At 49.4% G+C, this 25841-nt stretch overlaps 1 pseudogene across 1 annotated transcript; it reads right to left on the bottom strand.

Moving 5' to 3' along the window:
• Positions 1-2960: 2960 nt before the first annotated feature.
• LOC309653730 lies at positions 2961-25001 on the bottom strand (annotated as a pseudogene). Its single transcript has 3 exons — positions 23807-25001; positions 10548-11730; positions 2961-2970 (listed from the first exon to the last, which is right to left on the bottom strand). The product of its transcript is annotated as an uncharacterized misc_RNA (transcript).
• Between the last annotated feature and the right edge of the window lie 840 nt (positions 25002-25841).

Consider the following 25841-nt stretch of genomic DNA (forward strand, 5'->3'; position numbering starts at 1 on the left):
GGCAGAGCAAGTTGAAGAATGAGGTCGGCATTCACAAACGGGGTCAAATCGACAGCTGGGAAGGGGTGTAGAGACAGGTAGAATTTAGATCCTGAGCCTTTAATAACCACTACCTTCTCTCAGTGCTCTCTGTTTTTAGACTCTATGTAAGAACAGCTAGGGCTTCCCTGGTGGCGCCTGCCAATGCAGGGGACACGGCTTCGAGCCCCGGTCTGCGAAGATCCCACATGCCGTGCAGCAACTAAGCGCATGTGCCACAACGACTGAGCCTGCATTCCAGAGCCCGTGAGCCGCAACTACCGAAGCCCACGCGCCTACAGCCCATGCTCCGCAACAAGAGAGGCCACCGCGATGAGAAGCCCGCACACCGCAACCAAGAGTAGACCCCGCTAGCCGCAACTAGAGAAAGCCCGTGCACAGCAATGAGGACCCAGTGCAGCCAAAAAAATAAATACGTAGAATAAATAAGTTCAATCAATCAATCAATCAATAAACGTAAATTAAAAACAAACAAACAAACAAAAAAACAGAACACCTAATGCAGGTGGGAAGGTGGGAGGGACACTGTAAAGGTCATCTATGCTACATGTACAAGAACCCCGAGAGCACACCAATAGGTACCACATTTTTCACTGCTGTAGCCGAGCATTCCCCCTGTACTACCACACTGTAGCACTCCCTTCCCTCGTCTACTGCTACAGTCTCTTTGGAAGGTGTTTCAGAACTCTTGTTATGAGAGTGCCAGTTGAACTGTCCTCACTTCCGTCATTTATACCAGGATTTAAGACCTTGTGGTCCGAGATCCTGTCCAGAGAGCAAGCAGGCTAAGACTCTGTCTTTGTTTCTATATTTCATCAGAAAGGGCTCTACCCCCTCTCCTAGTTCATGGTGTGAAGTGTTCTTAGCCTCTCGGGAAAGTGGGGAGAATTCAAAGGACTCTCTATGAGAATGCTAGGCTTTGTAAAACATTTCAGTTTTTTAAAAAGAAGACTCATTTTGTATTGGACTTACAACAGTCCTATGAGATACAAAGAGAGCCAAGGATCAGTGACATGAAATGATCACCAGTAAGAATTACAACAGTCACCGCTTACCTCGTAGCATAGGGCACACTGTCCATGATCCTTAAGAAGAGTTAGTAGAAATGCCTTGCCCATCTTGCCCCTGAACCCCTTGAAAGGTACACGACTGCTGTGTTGGTGTTTAGGGGGAGCATCTCACTTACCCGGGACTGACTTCAACCTTGATTCCTCTGTAGTGATGGAGACTTCCCCGCTGATGAAAAATTCCCTGGGATTGCAACCTCCAAGCCAGACCGCTTTCCTATGGAATGACAGAGAACTTGTCAAGATGAAACACCAGTCAGTCTGCGGGAGAAAGGGAAGAAGAGAACGATGGAAATCGTTTCTGGGAAACTATTTTTACATTATGTTTTGTTTGTTCCTGGTAAATAAACTGAAATCTTCTTAACATTCAAACAAAATCTAAACCACTAAATTCAACAACACAGGAGTATAACTTTTGAAAAAAATTTCTTTGGCTGCGCAGCATGTGGGATCTTAGCTCCCCAACCAGGGATTGAACCCACGCCTGCTGCATTGGAAGCGCAGAGTCTTCACCACTGGACCACCAGGGAAGTCCCAGGAATAGAACTTTTAAAGGAGAAGGTATAAACCCCTGGGTTATATGAACTGGAGATTTTTAGTAAGAAGTCAATAGATCTTTTGTTAGGCACATTTTATGTTAGGCTGTCTCCCTGCACAGGACGCAGGCGCCTTGAAAATGGAAATCACATCCCTCTATAGTACGTCCCTCTTCTTTCTGCTTTGCAGTTTGCTGCTCCACTTGTTCAACCCCACCTAGTAATAACCTATACTTCCCTTGTTCCTGTTTTCCCATCTGGAAAACAGACAAAAGGCAACCAAACAACGCAAAGGTCTCAACAAATAAGGGATACCCAAAACCAGAGATGGCCAGAACTTCTGTATCCCTCATGAAACCTAGCCCGGTGTTCAATACTTAGGTATCATTAATACATGCGTGTTGACTGAAACAGTTGAAACGCAATTCTTCCACTTCCCAGTTTAGTTTTAGTCCTCATACAAAACCTGATCATCAAATTCCTTAATGCTAGGAATCACAGTGAAAAATAATTTCTCAACTGACTTCTGTCAGATGAGTGAGAACTAAGGTTAATTCAGTGTATCTGAAGCATAGAAAGTGAGGGCAAACGTGGCACAAGATGGGGCTAGAGAAGCAGAGAGGATTCTAGAGCACGCAGAGTCTTAAAGGCCACCAGTGTGTGTTTTCTATTCTCAAAACAATGTTTGTGAGCGATGTTTATGAGCAATGTTCCAACTTGCTTTGAAGGTTTCTTGTGTGAAGAATGGATTGGAGGGAAACAAGATATATGGACACTAGTTAGGACCTAATCGCAACAGACAGGCAAGTTCAGTATTAGGATGTTGAGGAAGAGCTGACAGATTCCAGAGAAATTCAGGAGATAAACTGAAGCGGGCTTAATGGGGTATGAGATGGAGGAAAGGAAGGTCTTAGGGAATTAAAGGGTTTACTGCACACATGAGCAGAGTCTCAACATTAATCATTTGAACGTACAGAGGTAGATCTCCCACATGACACCGGTTAGGAAGCAACGGTACGCCCTTTAGAATTCCTAGAGACAACACAAATCAACTGTTTCGATGGAAAATTCGGCGGGACCGGTGCGTTTTTTCACTCCAACTTAGTTCCAAATTCCTATTACTCACATTTTCTGTGCCAAAACAACACAGCTGGAGGAACTGAAGGGGATTCCGTTTTGGTAATTGAGGAGTGTCCCCAACACTGACAGTCCCATCTTAAAAAGCACTCCCTCTGCATTTTACCCGAGGAGCAATGGCCAGAGCCTCCCTTTGAAAACGATGGGGAGAAATCAGAACATAACACACTGTCCCTTTCAGCTACTGTGAACTGAGCCGCGAGACGACCAATACGCCCTGACACAGCGCGGACGGGCCAGCGCGCGGCGGCAACAGGGACAGGAGACAGCACAAGAGACGAAGTCCAGGCCCAGGGGCCAAGGCCTATTACCTTTCCGGCATGTGCAAAACATAAAACAGAAGCAATATTGTAACAAATTCATTAAAGACTTAAGAAAAAAAAAAAAATCACATGCTAAAGTGCATACTCTAAAAACTATACTATATTGCTTCTATAAAACAAGCACTAAACGTCAGATACAGAAAAAACCCTTTTCGTGTCCTCACACCTAGGTCAAAATTACAAAGAGTTAATTCAGGAGACAGAAAGAGAAGGAATAAATCTGAATGAATCTGAGTCAGAACACAGTGCTATAGTATAACCTTAGGCACATTCCACAATACCCATGCCTAAACATGGCAAATTCCACAATACCCATGCCTCAACCTCCCTATCTATAAAGGAGTTAACCACACCAGCGCTAACCATTACTTGCCTCCTGGTAGCTTGTGAGTGTTAATATTACTTGTAAAAAAAAAAAAAAAATTATTTTGTAATAAATACACAGATCATCAGTTGAAAGAAACAAGGAAAACTACAGCGTTATTATTATTGCCTTGTTACTAGAGCTAAACACCAGAAATCAACATAAAGAAGTTATGTACACCAAGAATGTAGGGTTTGAATATGTACTTTGAGAGGCAATCTTATAATTAGTTGTTGTACCTCTAATTGCTTCTCCTTTTTTTTTTTTTTTTAATTTAAAAAAGCAATACAGGGACTTCCCTGGTGGTTCAGTGGTAAAGAATCCGCCCTGCAATGCAGGGGACGTGGGTTCGATTCCCGGTCGGGGAACTAAGATCCCACACGCCGCGGGGCAACTAAGCCCTCGCGCCAAACTACTGAGCTCGCACACCTCAATGAGGTAGCCCACGTGCAGCAAACTACAGAGCCCACGCGCTCTGGAGACTGCACGCCACAACTAGAGAGAGAAAACCCGCACGCCACAACTAGAGAGAAGCTCTCATGCTGCAACGAAGAGCCCGTGCGCCGCAATGACAAAAAAGATCCCACATGCCTTAACGAAGGTCCCGCGTGCCGCAACTAAGACCCAATACAGCCAATCAACCAATCAATCAATCAATCAATCAAGTGGGGCAGGGGGAGCAATACAGGAATTTCCCTGGCAGTCCAGTGGTTAAGACTCCAAGCTCCCAATGCAGGGGGCACGGGCTCGATCCCTGATTGGGGAACCAAGATCCCACATGTGGCACAGCGTAGCCAAAAAAAAAAAAAAAAAAAAAGCAACACATACCATACGGCATTTACCCCAGAGAACGCATGTTCGCACAAAAAAAGGTACACAAATGTCCACAGCATCTCTCTCAGTAATAGTCAAGAAATGGGAAAAAACTCAGATGTTCTTCAATGGGCAAGTGATTAAACAAACTGAAGTATAGCCAAACCATGGAATACCACTCAGCAATTAAAAAGAAAGCGGCACTGGGACCTCTCTGGTGTTCCAGCGGTTAAGACTTTGCACTCTCAATGCAGGGGGCCCAGGTTCCATCCCTGGTCAGGGAACTAGATCCCGCATGCTGCAACTAAATACCCGCACAGCCAAATAAATAAATAAATAAATATATATATATATTTTTTTTAAAAAAAAGGAGCACTATTGATTCATGCAATTTGGATGACTCTCCAGGGAATTACATTGATTGAAAAAGGCCAATCCAAAAGGTTACATACTGGGAATTCCCTGGCGGGCCAGTGTTTAGCACTCAGCACTTTCACTACCTGGGCTGGGTTCAATCCTTGGTCGGGGAACTAAGATCGCATAACCGGCAGCGCAGCCAAAAACAAACTTTTTTTTAATTAAGAAAAAAAAAAAAGGTTACACACTATATGATTTTATTCACATAGCATTCTTTTTTTTAGTTAATTAGTTAATTTATTTTATTTTTGGCTGCGTTGGGTCTTCGTTGCTGCGTGTGGGCTTTCTCTAGTTGCGGCGAGCGGGGGCTACTCTTTGTTGCAGTGCGCGGGCTTCTCGCTGCGGTGGCTTCTCTTGTTGCAGAGCACGGGCTCTAGGCACGCGCGCTTCAGTAGTTGTGGCACGTGGGCTCAGTAGTTGTGGCTCCCGGGCTCTAGAGCGCAGGCTCAGTCATTGTGGCGCATGGGCTTAGTTGCTCCGCGGCATGTGGGATCTTCCCGGACAAGGGATCAAACCCATGTCCCCTGCAATGGCAGGCAGATTCTTAACCGCTGCGCCACCAGGGAAGTCCCACATAACATTCTTGAAATGACAGGTTGCCAGGGACAGATAGGGCCGGGGGACTGGGAGATGGGCCATCTTCCCCAGGGGCTATTTTCCCTTGATCATCTGCACAAAAACTTTAGTGCAACTTTATCCACTGCACTATCAGATCATTATGATTTGGTGGGGAGTGGGGGAGCAGCAGTGGCTATAAAATGGCATCAGGAGAGATCCTGTGGGATGGAAATGTTCTGTATCTTGACTGTGTCAATGGCAATACCCAGGTTGTGACAGTATACTATGGTTCTGTAAGATGTTACCATTGGGGAAAACTGGGTAAAGGACACACAGGACCTATCTCACTATTATTTCTTACAACTGCATGTAAACCTACAATAATCTGTAAACAAAAAGCTTAATCAGAAATGAAGGCAACACATGCCTCTTGTAACAAGTAAAACAATAGCCTGTGGTCAATCTCTTTCTCTACACGTCCCATTCCCTCCCTCTTGAGATAACCATGCAAACTCACTGCCCATACAAACAGGCATGCATTTAATACTTTCTGTTTACTGTATCAAAATGGGATCATACATACTACATTATTACCCTGCAGCCTACCTTCTTCACCCATCATCCCTATATCATAGAGACCTTAAAAAAAAAAAACTATTTTAAGTGCCAAGCAGGATGGCAGGTATAGAAAATTTTCTGACTAGGGCAAATCTGACAAATGTTTACCGTGCTAATGTGCCATAGCTCAGCCAGGTGCACTCAGTGAGAGCATAATATACAAGTAGCATTCTAAAGAGATCTGCAAAAAATGCAAGGTCTTCAGCAGCTCTTCGAGGATCCCATCCCCCTCTCTGCCTCCTCCATGGAACCATCCCATGGAGGTTTAACAGTTTAACTCCATTTGCCCCCTCCTGCTGTTTGTGCTTTTGTTGTATACTTCTGTTCTACATCTCCACAAGACATTATTATTGTCATTTATTTACAAAACAACATATAAATATAAAGGTGTATGTACCTGGGTATATGTACATATATATATTAAACACACACACAGACTTTAAGTGCTCTTTGCTCTTTCCTGCAGTTCTGTTCTTTTTTTTTTGGGGGGGGGGGGGCAAGTTTTTATATTGGTAAAGTTCTGTACTACTAGAAATATAAGATTTGAAAAGAAAAATGAGACTTGAGGATTATCTGTGGAGCTTATCCTCATTCTCCTGCTGACGCATTATGTGTTTATAATTTGAGAACTGCAGATAAATACAAACTGGTCTTCTCCATACTTGCTCACTAAGGAATTCCTCATTTCTAGGAAACGTCTATTTCAAGGAAAGGAAACAAACAAAAACACCTAGTGCACTAGATGATTAAAAGGTACACATTTTATAGCCTGAGTTCGAGAAAAAAATTACCCAAGAAACGGCCTTTTTCCCTAGGAGCCAGCTTCTACTAGGGGAGTCTAGGGTTCTCTAGGCAAAGAAAAAAAACTTGCCAGTTTAAACAGAATAACAGAAACGTTCAGCCAATCAAATATACAGAACTCATCACTTGCAGTGAGGAATGAAAGGCCTGTATCAACAGAAAAAATAAATGGCACAGGCAACGTCTGGAACAGAAAACAAACAGGAGGTACTTTAAAAAGCCAAAATTGCAAAGACAGATTAACAGGGTATGAAATTACACGCCGGGCAATGCACCTGTTAAAGGAAAAGAGGCGCACACCAAGTCTGAAGTCTTAAGAATTCGGTGTTTAACATTACTTCTGCATGCTGCCCAGCAGGAAACTCGGGTCCTGGCTTAATCCACAACGCACACTTCATTTAAGGAGGTGAACTGCTTGGTCTGACTCAGTTTCTTATTCTGTAAAATGAATGCAACACAGCTGTCGTGAGTCGCCAAAGAATTCTGCACAAACGCTTTGTAACTCCAAAGTGCTGTGCAAATCAGAGCAGCCCTTCTCTCCTTCACATTCGTTTGACTTGGAATTTCAGAAGTTTAGCTGAAAATATAGACGACTCGGAAGCAAGGGACTGAGAGTGACCCACACAGGTGGACAGAAATGCAAAAACTGGAGCACCTCATACAAACCACAAGAGAACACGTTCACGTGCACACGTTATCAGTAACAGAAAACGCCACCGGTAGCAACCGTAAACCACTGAGAGGACCAGCAACGACATGTGTCCAAATCCAGCCGGCAGCACAGCCTCGTCGGCGGCAGTGCCTTAAACACAGCTCCCCGCACTCCGCGGCCTAACAAGATCCACTTTTTCCAAAAAGTTTAGCAACTTGCCAAGTACACTGGCATAGTTCACCTTTTTTAATTGCTAAGCAAACATGCAGGAGAGTTGAGACAATCAAGGGAATGTTCAGCCTTCCTCAAAAATAAGATCCAGGAAATTCACGTTTTGCTTGAACAGTTTCATGTCTAAAACTGATCACAAACCTCTGTTTGATGTTGTTTTCTCGCTGCTGGCCAATGAGCCCGGGAAAGACAACGAATTCTTTCAAACAGGGAGGGCTCTCTGCACTCTTCAGCTAAACCAGCGAGGCTTTACCACCGTCACGTTTAAAATAATGAGGAGGACGCCTCGATGGAGTTTACCGGGCTGCGCTAATCACGAGGGGCCTCGGGCGCCCAGGGCGGGCCCCAGCGCCGGTGGCCGCGGGACCGGACGCCCTCCCCGGGACCCCCCCAGGACCCCCTCCCCGGGACGCGGCCGCGGGACAGGACGCCCCCCAGAACCCCTGACCGGGACGCAGCTGCGGGACAGGACGCCCCCCAGAACCCCTGCCCGGGACGCGGCTGCGAGACAGGACGCCCCCCAGGACCCCTGCCCGGGACGCGGCCGCGGGACACGAAGCTCCCCCCTCCCCAGGAACCCCTCCCCAGAGCGCGGGCCTCGCCGCCGTCACGCGGCACCCGCCGCGCTCACCGCGGGCCGGGAAACCCCTCAGGCCGACTGACCCCCGCCCGCCGCCCAGCCTCCCTCCGGCCCGCGCCGCCCGCCGCGCCTACCGCGTTCTTCTGCATCATCTTGTCCATCTTCTGGGCAATGCGGACCACCTCGTCCTCCATGGCCCCGGCAGGCCTGCCCCGCGCCGGGCCGCGGGGGACGGGAAACGAGCGGAGCTGGCGGGGCGGCGGGTAAGCCCAGGCGTCGGCGAGGGCCCTCAGCAGGCCTGACCGAGGCGCTTCCTCACTCACGGCGACGGCGACGGCGGCGGCGGCGGCGGCGGCGGCGGCGCTCCTCCCCCGCAGGCAGCGCCAATCGAGCTCCCAGCTCGCGGCGGCGGCGCTCCACCCCGCAGGCAGCGCCAATCGAGCTCCCAGCTCGCGGCGGCGGCGGCGGCGGCGCTCCTCCCCAGCAGGCAGCGCCAACTGAGCTCCCAGCTCGCGGCGGCGGCGGCGCTCCTCCCCCGCAGGCAGCGCCAATCGAGCTCCCAGCTCGCGGCGGCGGCGCTCCACCCCGCAGGCAGCGCCAATCGAGCTCCCAGCTCGCGGCGGCGGCGGCGGCGGCGCTCCTCCCCAGCAGGCAGCGCCAACTGAGCTCCCAGCTCGCGGCGGCGGCGGTGCTCCTCCCCCGCAGGCAGCGCCAATCCAGCTCCCAGCTCGCGGCGGCGGCGGCGGCGGCGCTCCTCCCCGCAGGCAGCGCCAATCGAGCTCCCAGCTCGCGGCGGCGGCGGCGGCGCTCCTCCCCCGCAGGCAGCGCCAATCGAGCTCCCAGCTCGCGGCGGCGGCGGCGGCGGCGCTCCTCCCCAGCAGGCAGCGCCAACTGAGCTCCCAGCTCGCGGCGGCGGCGGCGGCGGCGCTCCTACCCCGCAGGCAGCGCCAATCGAGCTCCCAGCTCGCGGCGGCGGCGGCGGCGGCGCTCCTCACCCGCAGGCAGCGCCAATCCAGCTCCCAGCTCGCGGGGGCGGCGCTCCTCCACCGCAGGCAGCGCCAATCCAGCTCCCAGCTCGCGGCGGCGGCGGCGGCGGCGCTCCTCCCCCGCAGGCAGCGCCAATCGAGCTCCCAGCTCGCGGCGGCGGCGCTCCACCCCGCAGGCAGCGCCAATCGAGCTCCCAGCTCGCGGCGGCGGCGGCGCTCCTCCCCAGCAGGCAGCGCCAACTGAGCTCCCAGCTCGCGGCGGCGGCGGCGCTCCTCCCCCGCAGGCAGCGCCAATCAAGCTCCCAGCTGGCGGCGGCGGCGGCGGCGCTCCTCCCCCGCAGGCAGCGCAAATCCAGCTCCCAGCTCGCGGCGGCGGCGGCGGCGGCGGCGGCGCTCCTCCCCCGCAGGCAGCGCCAATCAAGCTCCCAGCTCGCGGCGGCGGCGGCGGCGCTCCTCCCCCGCAGGCAGCGCCAATCGAGCTCCCAGCTCGCGGCGGCGGCGGCGGCAGCGGCGGCGGCGACGCTCCTCCCCCGCAGGCAGCGCCAATCGAGCTCCCAGCTCGCGGCGGCGCTCCTCCCCCGCAGGCAGCGCCAATCGAGCTCCCAGCTCTCGGCGGCGGCGGCGGCGCTCCTCCCCCACAGGCAACTCCAATCGAGCTCCCAGCTCTGTTCTTTTTTTTTTTTTTTTTGGAATTTTGAGATTTTTCATTTGAAGTAAGTCTTAATGCTATTAAATTCACAAATATGCTAATTTAAATACCCAAGTCTATTATCTAAGACACACATTGCAAACACAAATATCTATTCTCTCCACATGTCAGAGCCCATTCATTTCATGGTTTGGAAATGGGGAGAATAGATCCCCTTAAACTGCAAGTCAGCAGGTGTTTCTTTACAGTTAACTTCAGCAAAATTCATACAAAATATTAATTAACAATGATCTTCTTGTTAACTCACAAGGAAACACCTTCAAAGCTGCATTTTGTTAAAGTTTCTGTACTAAAATGTAGAAAAACTGAACTACACAAATATTGAAAAGTTAAAAATTCCTTAATTTTTTATTCCTGGTACCACTACCACAATTTACAGGGCAATATACCTGATGTAATGAAAAGAAAAAGAAAAAGACAAAGCTACAACAGATAAAAGACCTCAGGAATGTACATCTAATTGACACTCCATTGCATTAATCAATAGCTGCACTTTTTGCAAACTGTGGCTAGGACAGTCCTGAGCAAGAAGGGTTTCCTGTTTAAGCTGCAGTAACTTTTCTGACTATGGATCATCGTTCCTTCTGTGGCAGATTTTTACAGTTCCTCTAATGCATTCGGGACGACTGTCTCAAAGTAACCTGCAGCTTTCCTGACACCTCCTCGCTCTCTCTCCTGCCAAGAACTGTAGCCCTTTTCTTGTGAGTTTTGAGAACCTTCTGCTACCATATCCACCACTTCCACCACCAGATCCATAACCACCACCATAGGGACTTCCCGAGCTTCTTCCACCAAAACTGCCTCCCTTCATGGGTCCATCATTTGATTGCTGTTGTCCACTATAATTTCCAAAATCATTATAGCTCCCACCACCACCATAGTTACCTCCAAAATTTCCTCCTTCATTGTAACCATCATATCCTCCACCACCGCCACCATATCCCCCATCTTGGTTTCCATATCCTGGTCCACCACCACCATAGCCTCCTCTACTACTGTAACCAGGACCACCGCCATAGTTACCACCGTCGCCTCCAAATCCGTTCTATCCACCATCACCTCCTCCATAACTACCTCTGCTGCCACCACCTCCACCACCATAGCCTCCTCTTCCACCAAGTTTCCACCACGGCCAAAGTTACCTCCACCACCTCCAAAGTTTCCTCCACGACCCATAAAGTTGCCAGATCCACCTCCACGACCTCTTTGTGATCCAGCAGATTGCGTTTCTTCTTTAGGAAGGGCCTTTTTCACTTCACAATTATGCCCATTAATAGTGTGGTATTTCTGAACAACAATTTTATCAACTGTATCATGATCATCAAAAGTTACAAAAGCAAATCCTCTCTTTTTTCCACTCTGCCTGTCTTCCATAACTTCTATGGTTTCAATCTCGCCATGCTTTTCAAAGTAGTCTCTCAAATTACATTCTTCTGTATCTTCTTTAATACCACCAACAAAAATTTTCTTCACTGTTAGATGGGCACCAGGCTTTACAGATCCTCTCTAGAACCAGCTCTCTTTGGTTCCACTACACGCCCATCAACCTTGTGTGGTCGAGCACACATTGCTGCATCCACCTCTTCAACCCAAGAGTAAGTCACAAAACCAAAGCCCCTGGAACGTTTTGTTTGGGGGTCTCTTATCACCACACAATCTGTAAGTGTGCCCCATTCCTCAAAATGTTCTCTTAAGCTATCGTCTGTAGTTTCAAAGCTCAGACCACCAATAAACAGTTTTCTCAACTGTTCTGGTTCCTTTGGATCATGGCCCTCCTCCCCACCCCACCCCCGGCGGCGGCGGCGGCGGCGACGGCGGCGGCGGCGACGGCGACGGCCGGAGTCGGGCTGGGGGCGACCGGGCGGCGGTTTTACCTCCGTTTTGAGACCGGACTCGCCTCTTCCAACTCGAGTTCAATATGGGACGGAGAGGCCAGCTCTGTTCTATGTTGGGCCATTTTACTTCAGCCTAAAAAAATTTCTTCTAGTATTCCCTAAGGTCTGCTGGGGATCAGTTTTCTTATTTTTCATTTATCTGTATTTGATTTTTTAAAATTGATTCCAATTTTCTGTTGAGATTCTCCATATTTTAATCTATTAATCCCCATCTTTTACTCTCAATATAGTCATTTTAAAGTTCTGTGCTAACTCCAGAATCTGAATTCCCTCTAAATCAATTTTTCTTGTTTTGTTTTGTTTTTTTTTTGTCTTAATTTTTAGTCACTTTTTCCTGCTTCAGGAATTTCATAATTTTTGATTGTGTGCTGGACATGGTGAATAAAAAATTCATAGAGACTGAAGATGCTATTACTTTGAACCAGAGAAGATTTACCCCTTTCTCTGTTAATCAGAGTGGCTGATCATTTCAGTCATTTCAGGAATTTTACTAGGTCAGAACTGGGTTGGAGCTTTACTTGTCTCATGCTACCTATGATTTTTCCTGATTTGTGGCCTCCCTGGATTTTTGCTGTGAGCCTGACAGGTCTTTGATTCTTCAATAAATACAGTCAGTTATTGACTTCAGTCTTTCAGATGTTTGAATTCAGCTCTTTAGGCTCTCAGTTCTCACAGCTTCAGAGTATGGCAAATGTAAGGAGAGACCAGCTATGTATTTGTTACCGTTACACTTTCTCAATGAAAATTTGTCTCATAAACACTGAAACATTGCAGATGATTTCACTTTTTCTGACTCAGCCCCCTTCTTGGGGATGGCACTTCTGGGTTTTTACTGTGAGTCTGGTAGGTCTCTGATTCCTCACTTTGGAAAGTTCTCTCCCTCAGGCATTAGGTATTTAAGCTTCCTGCTTTCTATAGGTTCAAAAACTGGCAAATGTCTTGAAGAGGAGACCTAATGATTGTCACAGGCCCCTTTATCTAGCGGGATTTGGTTTGTTCGTGCCATGACTGTGCAGGAAATTTCACTCTGCTTTCTTGGCTCAGTCCCCCATCATCCTGTACCACCCTGACACTAAGGAAATGTCCTGTGGGGGAAATCGGCTTGACATTCTGCTAGATTTCACTCCATCATGCCAGCAAATGAGTTCATCAAAAGGTATGGTGATTTCTCTTTTCCAGTGGAGTATGTCCACTACATAAGGAAATACAAAAGACAGTATAAATGTATTTTTGTTTGTAATTCAGTTTTTCTCCTATATGACTTAAAAGACAAATGCAGTATAAGCAAGTCCCAAATACATAAAGAAAAACTAACAGAATTAAAATGATAAAGCCTGACACTATTTTTTAAATAAATAAATAAATTTATTTATTTATTTATTTGTATTTTTATTTTTGGCTGCGTTGGGTCTTCGTTGCTGCGCGCGGGTTTTCTCTAGCTGTGGCGAGCAGGGGCTACTCTTTGTTGTGGTGCGTGGCCTTCTCGTTGCGGTGGCTTCTCTTGTTGAGGAGCACGGGCTCTAAGTGCATGGGCTTCAGTAGTTGTGGCTCTTGGGCTCTAGAGCGCAGGCTCAGTAGTTTTGGCGTGCGGGCTTAGTTGCTCCGCGGCATGTGGGATCTTCCCAGACCAGGGCTCGAGCCCGTGTCCCCTGCATTGGCAGGCGGATTCTTAACCACTGTACCACCAGGGAAGTCCGAAAAACTGACACTATTAAAGGGAGAAATATTTCAAGCCAATAGCAAAAGGTCATATATTGTATAATTCCATGTCTATGAAATGTCCAGGATGAGCAAATCCATATAGACAGAAAGTAGATTAGTGGATACCAGGGGATGTTGGGGAGGGGAAAATAGGGAGTAACAGCTAACATATACAAGATTTCTTTGTGGGGGGCGTGACAAAAATGTTCTGGAATTAGATAGCAATATTGGTTGTGAAAATACTAAGAACTAGTGAATTGTACACTTACTTTAATCGGTGAATTTTTTTTTTTTAATCTTGTAGAAGTTTTTATTTCAGTGATTACAAGAACGCAGTAAATGGAAACTATGCTGGTTTACATTAGGCATGCACCTCTACCTGAAACTGCTGTTAGTTTTTGACTGGCCTAAATCTTTATAACTTATTTTTGCATTAGGCACATCTTTAAATTTTTTTGGACCCTGACATACAGGGTAAGTTAACTTCTTCCTTGTGGCAGTTTAGTATGAGAATTATGTTCGCTGGCTAGATTCCTTTAACTAAAGGCCTCTAAGACTCTCAGGCTACCTGTACTAGCTCAAGACTGTACTTTATATATAGATATAAAGATGATAAAATAAAATAAAATAAAGCTTTTGGGAGGTCTGACGTCTTCTGCCAGCGTTCAGTGGGTGTTCTGTAGGAGCAGTTCCACGTGTAGATGTATTTCTACTGTATCTGTGGGAAGGAAGGTGATCTCCACGTCTTACTCTTCTGCCATCTTGCCCCTCCCTCCCCCCAGGAATATCACTTTTAAAGGAGAAGGTATAAACCCCTTGGTTATATGAACTGGAGATTTTAGTAAGAAGTCAATATATTTTTTGTTAGGCACATGTTATGTTAGGCTGTCTCCCTGCACAGGACGCAGGCGCCTTGAAAATGGAAATCACATCCCTCTATAGTACGTCCCTCTTCTTTCTGCTTTGCAGTTTGCTGCTCCACTTGTTCAACCCCACCTAGTAATAACCTATACTTCCCTTGTTCCTGTTTTCCCATCTGGAAAACAGACAAAAGGCAACCAAACAACGCAAAGGTCTCAACAAATAAGGGATACCCAAAACCAGAGATGGCCAGAACTTCTGTATCCCTCATGAAACCTAGCCCGGTGTTCAATACTTAGGTATCATTAATACATGCGTGTTGACTGAAACAGTTGAAACGCAATTCTTCCACTTCCCAGTTTAGTTTTAGTCCTCATACAAAACCTGATCATCAAATTCCTTAATGCTAGGAATCACAGTGAAAAATAATTTCTCAACTGACTTCTGTCAGATGAGTGAGAACTAAGGTTAATTCAGTGTATCTGAAGCATAGACAGTGAGGGCACAAGTGGCACAAGATGGGGCTAGAGAAGCAGAGAGGATTCTAGACCACGCAGAGTCTTAAAGGCCAACACTGTGTTTTCTATTCTCAAAACAATGTTTGTGAGCGATGTTTATGAGCAATGTTCCAACTTGCTTTGAAGGTTTCTTGTGTGAAGAATGGATTGGAAGGAAACAAGATATATGGACACTAGTTAGGACCTAATCGCAACAGACAGGCAAGTTCAGTATTAGAATGTTGAGGGAGAGCTGACAGATTCCAAAGAAATTCAGGAGATAAACTGAAGCGGGCTTAATGGGGTATGAGATGGAGGAAAGGAAGGTCTTAGGGAATTAAAGGGTTTACTGCACACATGAGCAAAGTCTCAAAATTAATCATTTGAACGTACAGAGGTAGATCTCCCAAATGACACCGGTTAGGAAGCAACGGTACGCCCTTTAGAATTCCTAGAGACAACACAAATCAACTGTTTCGATGGAAAATTCGGCGGGACCGGTGCGTTTTTTCACTCCAACTTAGTTCCAAATTCCTATTACTCACATTTTCTGTGCCAAAACAACACAGCTGGAGGAACTGAAGGGGATTCCGTTTTGGTAATTAAGGAGTGGCCCTAACACTGACAGTCCCATCTTAAAAAGCACTCCCTCTGCATTTTACCAGAGGAGCAATGGCCAGAGCCTCCCTTTGAAAACGATGGGCAGAAATCAGAACATTACACACTGTCCCTTTCAGCTACTGTGAACTGAGCCGGGAGACGACCAATATCCCCTGGCACAGCACGGACGGGCCAGCGCGCGGGGGCAACAGGGACAGGAGACAGCACAAGAGACGAAGCCCAGGCCCAGGGGCCAAGGCCTATTACCTTTCCGGCATGTGCAAAACATAAAACAGAAGCAATATTGTAACAAATTCATTAAAGACTTAAGAAGAAAAAAAAATCAGATGCTAAAGTGCATACTCTAACCACTATACTATATTGCTTCTATAAAACAAGCACTAAACCTCAGGTACAGGAAAAAACCCTTTTCGTGTCCTCACACCTAGGTCAAAATTACAAAGAGTTATTAATTCAGGAGACAGAAAGAGAAGGAGTAAATCTGAATGAATCTGAGTCAGAACACAGTGTTATAACCTTAGGTAAATTCCACAATACCCATGCCTCAACATGGCAAATTCCACAATATCCATGCCTCAACCTCCCTATCTATAAAGGAGTTAACCACACCAGCACTAACCATTACTTGCCTCCTGGTAGCTTGTGAGTGTTAATTATTATTTGTAAGAAATACACAGATCATCAGTTGAAAGAAACAAGGAAAACTACAGCGTTATTATTATTGTCTTGTTACTAGAGCTAAACACCAGAAATCAACATAAAGAAGTTATGTACACCAACAATGTAGGGTTTGAATATGTACTTTGAAAGGCAATCATATAATTAGTTGTTTTACCTCTGATTGCTTTTCCTTTTTTTTTTTTTTTTTTAATTTAAAAAAGCAATACAGGGACTTCCCTGGTGGTTCAGTGGTAAAGAATCCGCCCTGCAATGCAGGGGACGTGGGTTCGATTCCCGGTCGGGGAACTAAGATCCCACACGCCGCGGGGCAACTAAGCCCTCGCGCCAAACTACTGAGCTCGCACACCTCAATGAGGTAGCCCACGTGCAGCAAACTACAGAGCCCACGCGCTCTGGAGCCTGCACGCCACAACTACAGAGCCCACGTGCCACAACTAGAGAGAGAAAACCCGCACGCCACAACTAGAGAGAAGCTCTCATGCTGCAACGAAGAGCCCGTGCGCCGCAATGACAAAAAAGATCCCACATGCCTTAACGAAGGTCCCGCGTGCCGCAACTAAGACCCAATACAGCCAATCAACCAATCAATCAATCAATCAATCAAGTGGGGCAGGGGGAGCAATACAGGAATTTCCCTGGCAGTCCAGTGGTTAAGACTCCAAGCTCCCAATGCAGGGGGCACGGGCTCGATCCCTGATTGGGGAACCAAGATCCCACATGTGGCACAGCGTAGCCAAAAAAAAAAAAAAAAAAAAAAAAGCAACACTTACCATACGGCATTTACCCCAGAGAACGCATGTTCGCACAAAAAAAGGTACACAAATGTCCACAGCATCTCTCTCAGTAATAGTCAAGAAATGGGAAAAAACTCAGATGTTCTTCAATGGGCAAGTGATTAAACAAACTGAAGTATAGCCAAACCATGGAATACTACTCAGCAATTAAAAAGAAAGCGGCACTGGGACCTCTCTGGTGTTCCAGCGGTTAAGACTCTGCACTCTCAATGCAGGGGGCCCAGGTTCCATCCCTGGTCAGGGAACTAGATCCCGCATGCTGCAACTATATACCCGCACAGCCAAATAAATAAATAAATATATATATTTTTTTTTTTTTAAAAAAAGGAGCACTATTGATTCATGCAATTTGGATGACTCTCCAGGGAATTACATTGATTGAAAAAGGCCAATCCAAAAGGTTACATACTGGGAATTCCCTGGCGGGCCAGTGTTTAGCACTCAGCACTTTCACTACCTGGGCTGGGTTCAATCCTTGGTCGGGGAACTAAGATCGCATAACCGGCAGCGCAGCCAAAAACAAACTTTTTTTTAATTAAGAAAAAAAAAAAAGGTTACACACTATATGATTTTATTCACATAGCATTCTTTTTTTTTAATTAATTAGTTAATTTATTTTATTTTTGGCTGCGTTGGGTCTTCGTTGCTGCGTGTGGGCTTTCTCTAGTTGCGGCGAGCGGGGGCTACTCTTTGTTGCAGTGCGCGGGCTTCTCGCTGCGGTGGCTTCTCTTGTTGCAGAGCACGGGCTCTAGGCACGCGCGCTTCAGTAGTTGTGGCACGTGGGCTCAGTAGTTGTGGCTCCCGGGCTCTAGAGCGCAGGCTCAGTCATTGTGGCGCATGGGCTTAGTTGCTCCGCGGCATGTGGGATCTTCCCGGACAAGGGATCAAACCCATGTCCCCTGCAATGGCAGGCAGATTCTTAACCGCTGCGCCACCAGGGAAGTCCCACATAACATTCTTGAAATGACAGGTTGCCAGGGACAGATAGGGCCGGGGGACTGGGAGATGGGCCATCTTCCCCAGGGGCTATTTTCCCTTGATCATCTGCACAAAAACTTTAGTGCAACTTTATCCACTGCACTATCAGATCATTATGATTTGGTGGGGAGTGGGGGAGCAGCAGTGGCTATAAAATGGCATCAGGAGAGATCCTGTGGGATGGAAATGTTCTGTATCTTGACTGTGTCAATGGCAATACCCAGGTTGTGACAGTATACTATGGTTCTGTAAGATGTTACCATGGGGGAAAACTGGGTAAAGGACACACAGGACCTATCTCACTATTATTTCTTACAACTGCATGTAAACCTACAATAATCTGTAAACAAAAAGCTTAATCAGAAATGAAGGCAACACATGCCTCTTGTAACAAGTAAAACAATAGCCTGTGGTCAATCTCTTTCTCTACCCGTCCCATTCCCTCCCTCTTGAGATAACCATGCAAACTCACTGCTCATACAAACAGGCATGCATTTAATACTTTCTGTTTACTGTATCAAAATGGGATCATACATACTACATTATTACCCTGCAGCCTACCTTCTTCACCCATCATCCCTATATCATAGAGACCTTAAAAAAAAAAAACTATTTTAAGTGCCAAGCAGGATGGCAGGTATAGAAAATTTTCTGACTAGGGCAAATCTGACAAATGTTTACCGTGCTAATGTGCCATAGCTCAGCCAGGTGCACTCAGTGAGAGCATAATATACAAGTAGCATTCTAAAGAGATCTGCAAAAAATGCAAGGTCTTCAGCAGCTCTTCGAGGATCCCATCCCCCTCTCTGCCTCCTCCATGGAACCATCCCATGGAGGTTTAACAGTTTAATTCCATTTGCCCCCTCCTGCTGTTTGTGCTTTTGTTGTATACTTCTGTTCTACATCTCCACAAGACATTATTATTGTCATTTATTTACAAAACAACATATAAATATAAAGGTGTATGTACCTGGGTATATGTACATATATATATTAAACACACACACAGACTTTAAGTGCTCTTTGCTCTTTCCTGCAGTTCTGTTCTTTTTTTTTGGGGGGGGGGGGCAAGTTTTTATATTGGTAAAGTTCTGTACTACTAGAAATATAAGATTTGAAAAGAAAAATGAGACTTGAGGATTATCTGTGGAGCTTATCCTCATTCTCCTGCTGACGCATTATGTGTTTATAATTTGAGAACTGCAGATAAATACAAACTGGTCTTCTCCATACTTGCTCACTAAGGAATTCCTCATTTCTAGGAAACGTCTATTTCAAGGAAAGGAAACAAACAAAAACACCTAGTGCACTAGATGATTAAAAGGTACACATTTTATAGCCTGAGTTCGAGAAAAAAATTACCCAAGAAACGGCCTTTTTCCCTAGGAGCCAGCTTCTACTAGGGGAGTCTAGGGTTCTCTAGGCAAAGAAAAAAAACTTGCCAGTTTAAACAGAATAACAGAAACGTTCAGCCAATCAAATATACAGAACTCATCACTTGCAGTGAGGAATGAAAGGCCTGTATCAACAGAAAAAATAAATGGCACAGGCAACGTCTGGAACAGAAAACAAACAGGAGGTACTTTAAAAAGCCAAAATTGCAAAGACAGATTAACAGGGTATGAAATTACACGCCGGGCAATGCACCTGTTAAAGGAAAAGAGGCGCACACCAAGTCTGAAGTCTTAAGAATTCGGTGTTTAACATTACTTCTGCATGCTGCCCAGCAGGAAACTCGGGTCCTGGCTTAATCCACAACGCACACTTCATTTAAGGAGGTGAACTGCTTGGTCTGACTCAGTTTCTTATTCTGTAAAATGAATGCAACACAGCTGTCGTGAGTCGCCAAAGAATTCTGCACAAACGCTTTGTAACTCCAAAGTGCTGTGCAAATCAGAGCAGCCCTTCTCTCCTTCACATTCGTTTGACTTGGAATTTCAGAAGTTTAGCTGAAAATATAGACGACTCGGAAGCAAGGGACTGAGAGTGACCCACACAGGTGGACAGAAATGCAAAAACTGGAGCACCTCATACAAACCACAAGAGAACACGTTCACGTGCACACGTTATCAGTAACAGAAAACGCCACCGGTAGCAACCGTAAACCACTGAGAGGACCAGCAACGACATGTGTCCAAATCCAGCCGGCAGCACAGCCTCGTCGGCGGCAGTGCCTTAAACACAGCTCCCCGCACTCCGCGGCCTAACAAGATCCACTTTTTCCAAAAAGTTTAGCAACTTGCCAAGTACGCTGGCATAGTTCACCTTTTTTAATTGCTAAGCAAACATGCAGGAGAGTTGAGACAATCAAGGGAATGTTCAGCCTTCCTCAAAAATAAGATCCAGGAAATTCACGTTTTGCTTGAACAGTTTCATGTCTAAAACTGATCACAAACCTCTGTTTGATGTTGTTTTCTCGCTGCTGGCCAATGAGCCCGGGAAAGACAACGAATTCTTTTCAAACAGGGAGGGCTCTCTGCACTCTTCAGCTAAACCAGCGAGGCTTTACCACCGTCACGTTTAAAATAATGAGGAGGACGCCTCGATGGAGTTTACCGGGCTGCGCTAATCACGAGGGGCCTCGGGCGCCCAGGGCGGGCCCCAGCGCCGGTGGCCGCGGGACCGGACGCCCTCCCCGGGACCCCCCCAGGACCCCCTCCCCGGGACGCGGCCGCGGGACAGGACGCCCCCCAGAACCCCTGACCGGGACGCAGCTGCGGGACAGGACGCCCCCCAGAACCCCTGCCCGGGACGCGGCTGCGAGACAGGACGCCCCCCAGGACCCCTGCCCGGGACGCGGCCGCGGGACACGAAGCTCCCCCCTCCCCAGGAACCCCTCCCCAGAGCGCGGGCCTCGCCGCCGTCACGCGGCACCCGCCGCGCTCACCGCGGGCCGGGAAACCCCTCAGGCCGACTGACCCCCGCCCGCCGCCCAGCCTCCCTCCGGCCCGCGCCGCCCGCCGCGCTTACCGCGTTCTTCTGCATCATCTTGTCCATCTTCTGGGCAATGCGGACCACCTCGTCCTCCATGGCCCCGGCAGGCCTGCCCCGCGCCGGGCCGCGGGGGACGGGAAACGAGCGGAGCTGGCGGGGCGGCGGGTAAGCCCAGGCGTCGGCGAGGGCCCTCAGCAGGCCTGACCGAGGCGCTTCCTCACTCACGGCGACGGCGACGGCGGCGGCGGCGGCGGCGGCGGCGGCGGCGGCGCTCCTCACCCGCAGGCAGCGCCAATCCAGCTCACAGCTCGCGGGGGCGGCGCTCCTCCCCCGCAGGCAGCGCCAATCCAGCTCCCAGCTCGCGGCGGCGGCGGCGGCGCTCCTCCCCCGCAGGCAGCGCCAATCGAGCTCCCAGCTCGCGGCGGCGGCGGCGGCGCTCCTCCCCCGCAGGCAGCGCCAATCGAGCTCCCAGCTCGCGGCGGCGGCGGCGGCGGCGCTCCTCCCCAGCAGGCAGCGCCAATCGAGCTCCCAGCTCGCGGCGGCGGCGGCGGCGGCGCTCCTACCCCGCAGGCAGCGCCAATCGAGCTCCCAGCTCGCGGCGGCGGCGGCGGCCCTCCTCACCCGCAGGCAGCGCCAATCCAGCTCCCAGCTCGCGGGGGCGGCGCTCCTCCACCGCAGGCAGCGCCAACTGAGCTCCCAGCTCGCGGCGGCGGCGGCGCTCCTCCCCCGCAGGCAGCGCCAATCCAGCTCCCAGCTCGCGGCGGCGGCGGCGGCGGCGCTCCTCCCCCGCAGGCAGCGCCAATCGAGCTCCCAGCTCGCGGCGGCGGCGGCGGCGCTCCTCCCCCGCAGGCAGCGCCAATCGAGCTCCCAGCTCGCGGCGGCGGCGGCGGCGGCGCTCCTCCCCCGCAGGCAGCGCCAACTGAGCTCCCAGCTCGCGGCGGCGGCGGCGGCGGCGGCGGCGCTCCTCCCCCGCAGGCAGCGCCAACTGAGCTCCCAGCTCGCGGCGGCGCTCCTCCCCCGCAGGCAGCGCCAATCCAGCTCCCAGCTCGCGGCGGCGGCGGCGGCGCTCCTCCCCCGCAGGCAGCGCCAATCGAGCTCCCAGCTCGCGGCGGCGGCGGCGGCCCTCCTCACCCGCAGGCAGCGCCAATCCAGCTCCCAGCTCGCGGGGGCGGCGCTCCTCCACCGCAGGCAGCGCCAATCCAGCTCCCAGCTCGCGGCGGCGGCGGCGGCGGCGCTCCTCCCCCGCAGGCAGCGCCAATCGAGCTCCCAGCTCGCGGCGGCGGCGCTCCACCCCGCAGGCAGCGCAAATCGAGCTCCCAGCTCGCGGCGGCGGCGGCGGCGGCGCTCCTCCCCAGCAGGCAGCGCCAACTGAGCTCCCAGCTCGCGGCGGCGGCGGCGCTCCTCCCCCGCAGGCAGCGCCAATCCAGCTCCCAGCTCGCGGCGGCGGCGGCGGCGGCGCTCCTCCCCCGCAGGCAGCGCCAACTGAGCTCCCAGCTCGCGGCGGCGGCGGCGGCGGCGCTCCTCCCCCGCAGGCAGCGCCAACTGAGCTCCCAGCTCGCGGCGGCGGCGGCGCTCCTCCCCCGCAGGCAGCGCCAATCCAGCTCCCAGCTCGCGGCGGCGGCGGCGGCGCTCCTCCCCCGCAGGCAGCGCCAATCGAGCTCCCAGCTCGCGGCGGCGGCGGCGGCGGCGCTCCTCCCCCGCAGGCAGCGCCAACTGAGCTCCCAGCTCGCGGCGGCGGCGGCGGCGGCGCTCCTACCCCGCAGGCAGCGCCAATCGAGCTCCCAGCTCGCGGCGGCGGCGGCGGCGCTCCTCACCCGCAGGCAGCGCCAATCCAGCTCCCAGCTCGCGGGGGCGGCGCTCCTCCACCGCAGGCAGCGCCAATCCAGCTCCCAGCTCGCGGCGGCGGCGGCGGCGGCGCTCCTCCCCCGCAGGCAGCGCCAATCGAGCTCCCAGCTCGCGGCGGCGGCGCTCCACCCCGCAGGCAGCGCAAATCGAGCTCCCAGCTCGCGGCGGCGGCGGCGGCGGCGCTCCTCCCCAGCAGGCAGCGCCAACTGAGCTCCCAGCTCGCGGCGGCGGCGGCGGCGGCGGGAGCGGCGGCGGCGGCGGCGACGCTCCTCCCCCGCAGGCAGCGCCAATCGAGCTCCCAGCTCGCGGCGGCGCTCCTCCCACGCAGGCAGCGCCAATCGAGCTCCCAGCTCTCGGCGGCGGCGGCGGCGCTCCTCCCCCACAGGCAGCTCCAATCGAGCTCCCAGCTCTGTTCTTTTTTTTTTTTTTTTTGAATTTTGAGATTTTTCATTTGAAGTAAGTCTTAATGCTATTAAATTCACAAATATGCTAATTTAAATACCCAAGTCTATTATCTAAGACACACATTGCAAACACAAATATCTATTCTCTCCACATGTCAGAGCCCATTCATTTCATGGTTTGGAAATGGGGAGAATAGATCCCCTTAAACTGCAAGTCAGCAGGTGTTTCTTTACAGTTAACTTCAGCAAAATTCATACAAAATATTAATTAACAATGATCTTCTTGTTAACTCACAAGGAAACACCTTCAAAGCTGCATTTTGTTAAAGTTTCTGTACTAAAATGTAGAAAAACTGAACTACACAAATATTGAAAAGTTAAAAATTCCTTAATTTTTTATTCCTGGTACCACTACCACAATTTACAGGGCAATATACCTGATGTAATGAAAAGAAAAAGAAAAAGACAAAGCTACAACAGATAAAAGACCTCAGGAATGTACATCTAATTGACACTCCATTGCATTAATCAATAGCTGCACTTTTTGCAAACTGTGGCTAGGACAGTCCTGAGCAAGAAGGGTTTCCTGTTTAAGCTGCAGTAACTTTTCTGACTATGGATCATCGTTCCTTCTGTGGCAGATTTTTACAGTTCCTCTAATGCATTCGGGACGACTGTCTCAAAGTAACCTGCAGCTTTCCTGACACCTCCTCGCTCTCTCTCCTGCCAAGAACTGTAGCCCTTTTCTTGTGAGTTTTGAGAACCTTCTGCTACCATATCCACCACTTCCACCACCAGATCCATAACCACCACCATAGGGACTTCCCGAGCTTCTTCCACCAAAACTGCCTCCCTTCATGGGTCCATCATTTGATTGCTGTTGTCCACTATAATTTCCAAAATCATTATAGCTCCCACCACCACCATAGTTACCTCCAAAATTTCCTCCTTCATTGTAACCATCATATCCTCCACCACCGCCACCATATCCCCCATCTTGGTTTCCATATCCTGGTCCACCACCACCATAGCCTCCTCTACTACTGTAACCAGGACCACCGCCATAGTTACCACCGTCGCCTCCAAATCCGTTCTATCCACCATCACCTCCTCCATAACTACCTCTGCTGCCACCACCTCCACCACCATAGCCTCCTCTTCCACCAAGTTTCCACCACGGCCAAAGTTACCTCCACCACCTCCAAAGTTTCCTCCACGACCCATAAAGTTGCCAGATCCACCTCCACGACCTCTTTGTGATCCAGCAGATTGCGTTTCTTCTTTAGGAAGGGCCTTTTTCACTTCACAATTATGCCCATTAATAGTGTGGTATTTCTGAACAACAATTTTATCAACTGTATCATGATCATCAAAAGTTACAAAAGCAAATCCTCTCTTTTTTCCACTCTGCCTGTCTTCCATAACTTCTATGGTTTCAATCTCGCCATGCTTTTCAAAGTAGTCTCTCAAATTACATTCTTCTGTATCTTCTTTAATACCACCAACAAAAATTTTCTTCACTGTTAGATGGGCACCAGGCTTTACAGATCCTCTCTAGAACCAGCTCTCTTTGGTTCCACTACACACCCATCAACCTTGTGTGGTCGAGCACACATTGCTGCATCCACCTCTTCAACCCAAGAGTAAGTCACAAAACCAAAGCCCCTGGAACGTTTTGTTTGGGGGTCTCTTATCACCACACAATCTGTAAGTGTGCCCCATTCCTCAAAATGTTCTCTTAAGCTATCGTCTGTAGTTTCAAAGCTCAGACCACCAATAAACAGTTTTCTCAACTGTTCTGGTTCCTTTGGATCATGGCCCTCCTCCCCACCCCCCCCGGCGGCGGCGGTGGCGGCGGCGGCGGCGGCGGCGGCGGCGACGGCCGGAGTCGGGCTGGGGGCGACCGGGCGGCGGTTTTACCTCCGTTTTGAGACCGGACTCGCCTCTTCCAACTCGAGTTCAATATGGGACGGAGAGGCCAGCTCTGTTCTATGTTGGGCCATTTTACTTCAGCCTAAAAAAATTTCTTCTAGTATTCCCTAAGGTCTGCTGGGGATCAGTTTTCTTATTTTTCATTTATCTGTATTTGATTTTTTAAAATTGATTCCAATTTTCTGTTGAGATTCTCCATATTTTAATCTATTAATCCCCATCTTTTACTCTCAATATAGTCATTTTAAAGTTCTGTGCTAACTCCAGAATCTGAATTCCCTCTAAATCAATTTTTCTTGTTTTGTTTTTTTTTTTTTTTTTTTTTTGTCTTAATTTTTAGTCACTTTTTCCTGCTTCAGGAATTTCATAATTTTTGATTGTGTGCTGGACATGGTGAATAAAAAATTCATAGAGACTGAAGATGCTATTACTTTGAACCAGAGAAGATTTACCCCTTTCTCTGTTAATCAGAGTGGCTGATCATTTCAGTCATTTCAGGAATTTTACTAGGTCAGAACTGGGTTGGAGCTTTACTTGTCTCATGCTACCTATGATTTTTCCTGATTTGTGGCCTCCCTGGATTTTTGCTGTGAGCCTGACAGGTCTTTGATTCTTCAATAAATACAGTCAGTTATTGACTTCAGTCTTTCAGATGTTTGAATTCAGCTCTTTAGGCTCTCAGTTCTCACAGCTTCAGAGTATGGCAAATGTAAGGAGAGACCAGCTATGTATTTGTTACCGTTACACTTTCTCAATGAAAATTTGTCTCATAAACACTGAAACATTGCAGATGATTTCACTTTTTCTGACTCAGCCCCCTTCTTGGGGATGGCACTTCTGGGTTTTTACTGTGAGTCTGGTAGGTCT

This window comes from Balaenoptera physalus (assembly GCF_965194825.1).
Source record: "Balaenoptera physalus genome assembly, contig: HAP1_SCAFFOLD_1059, whole genome shotgun sequence".
In the NCBI taxonomy this organism is placed as follows: Eukaryota; Metazoa; Chordata; class Mammalia; order Artiodactyla; family Balaenopteridae; genus Balaenoptera; species Balaenoptera physalus.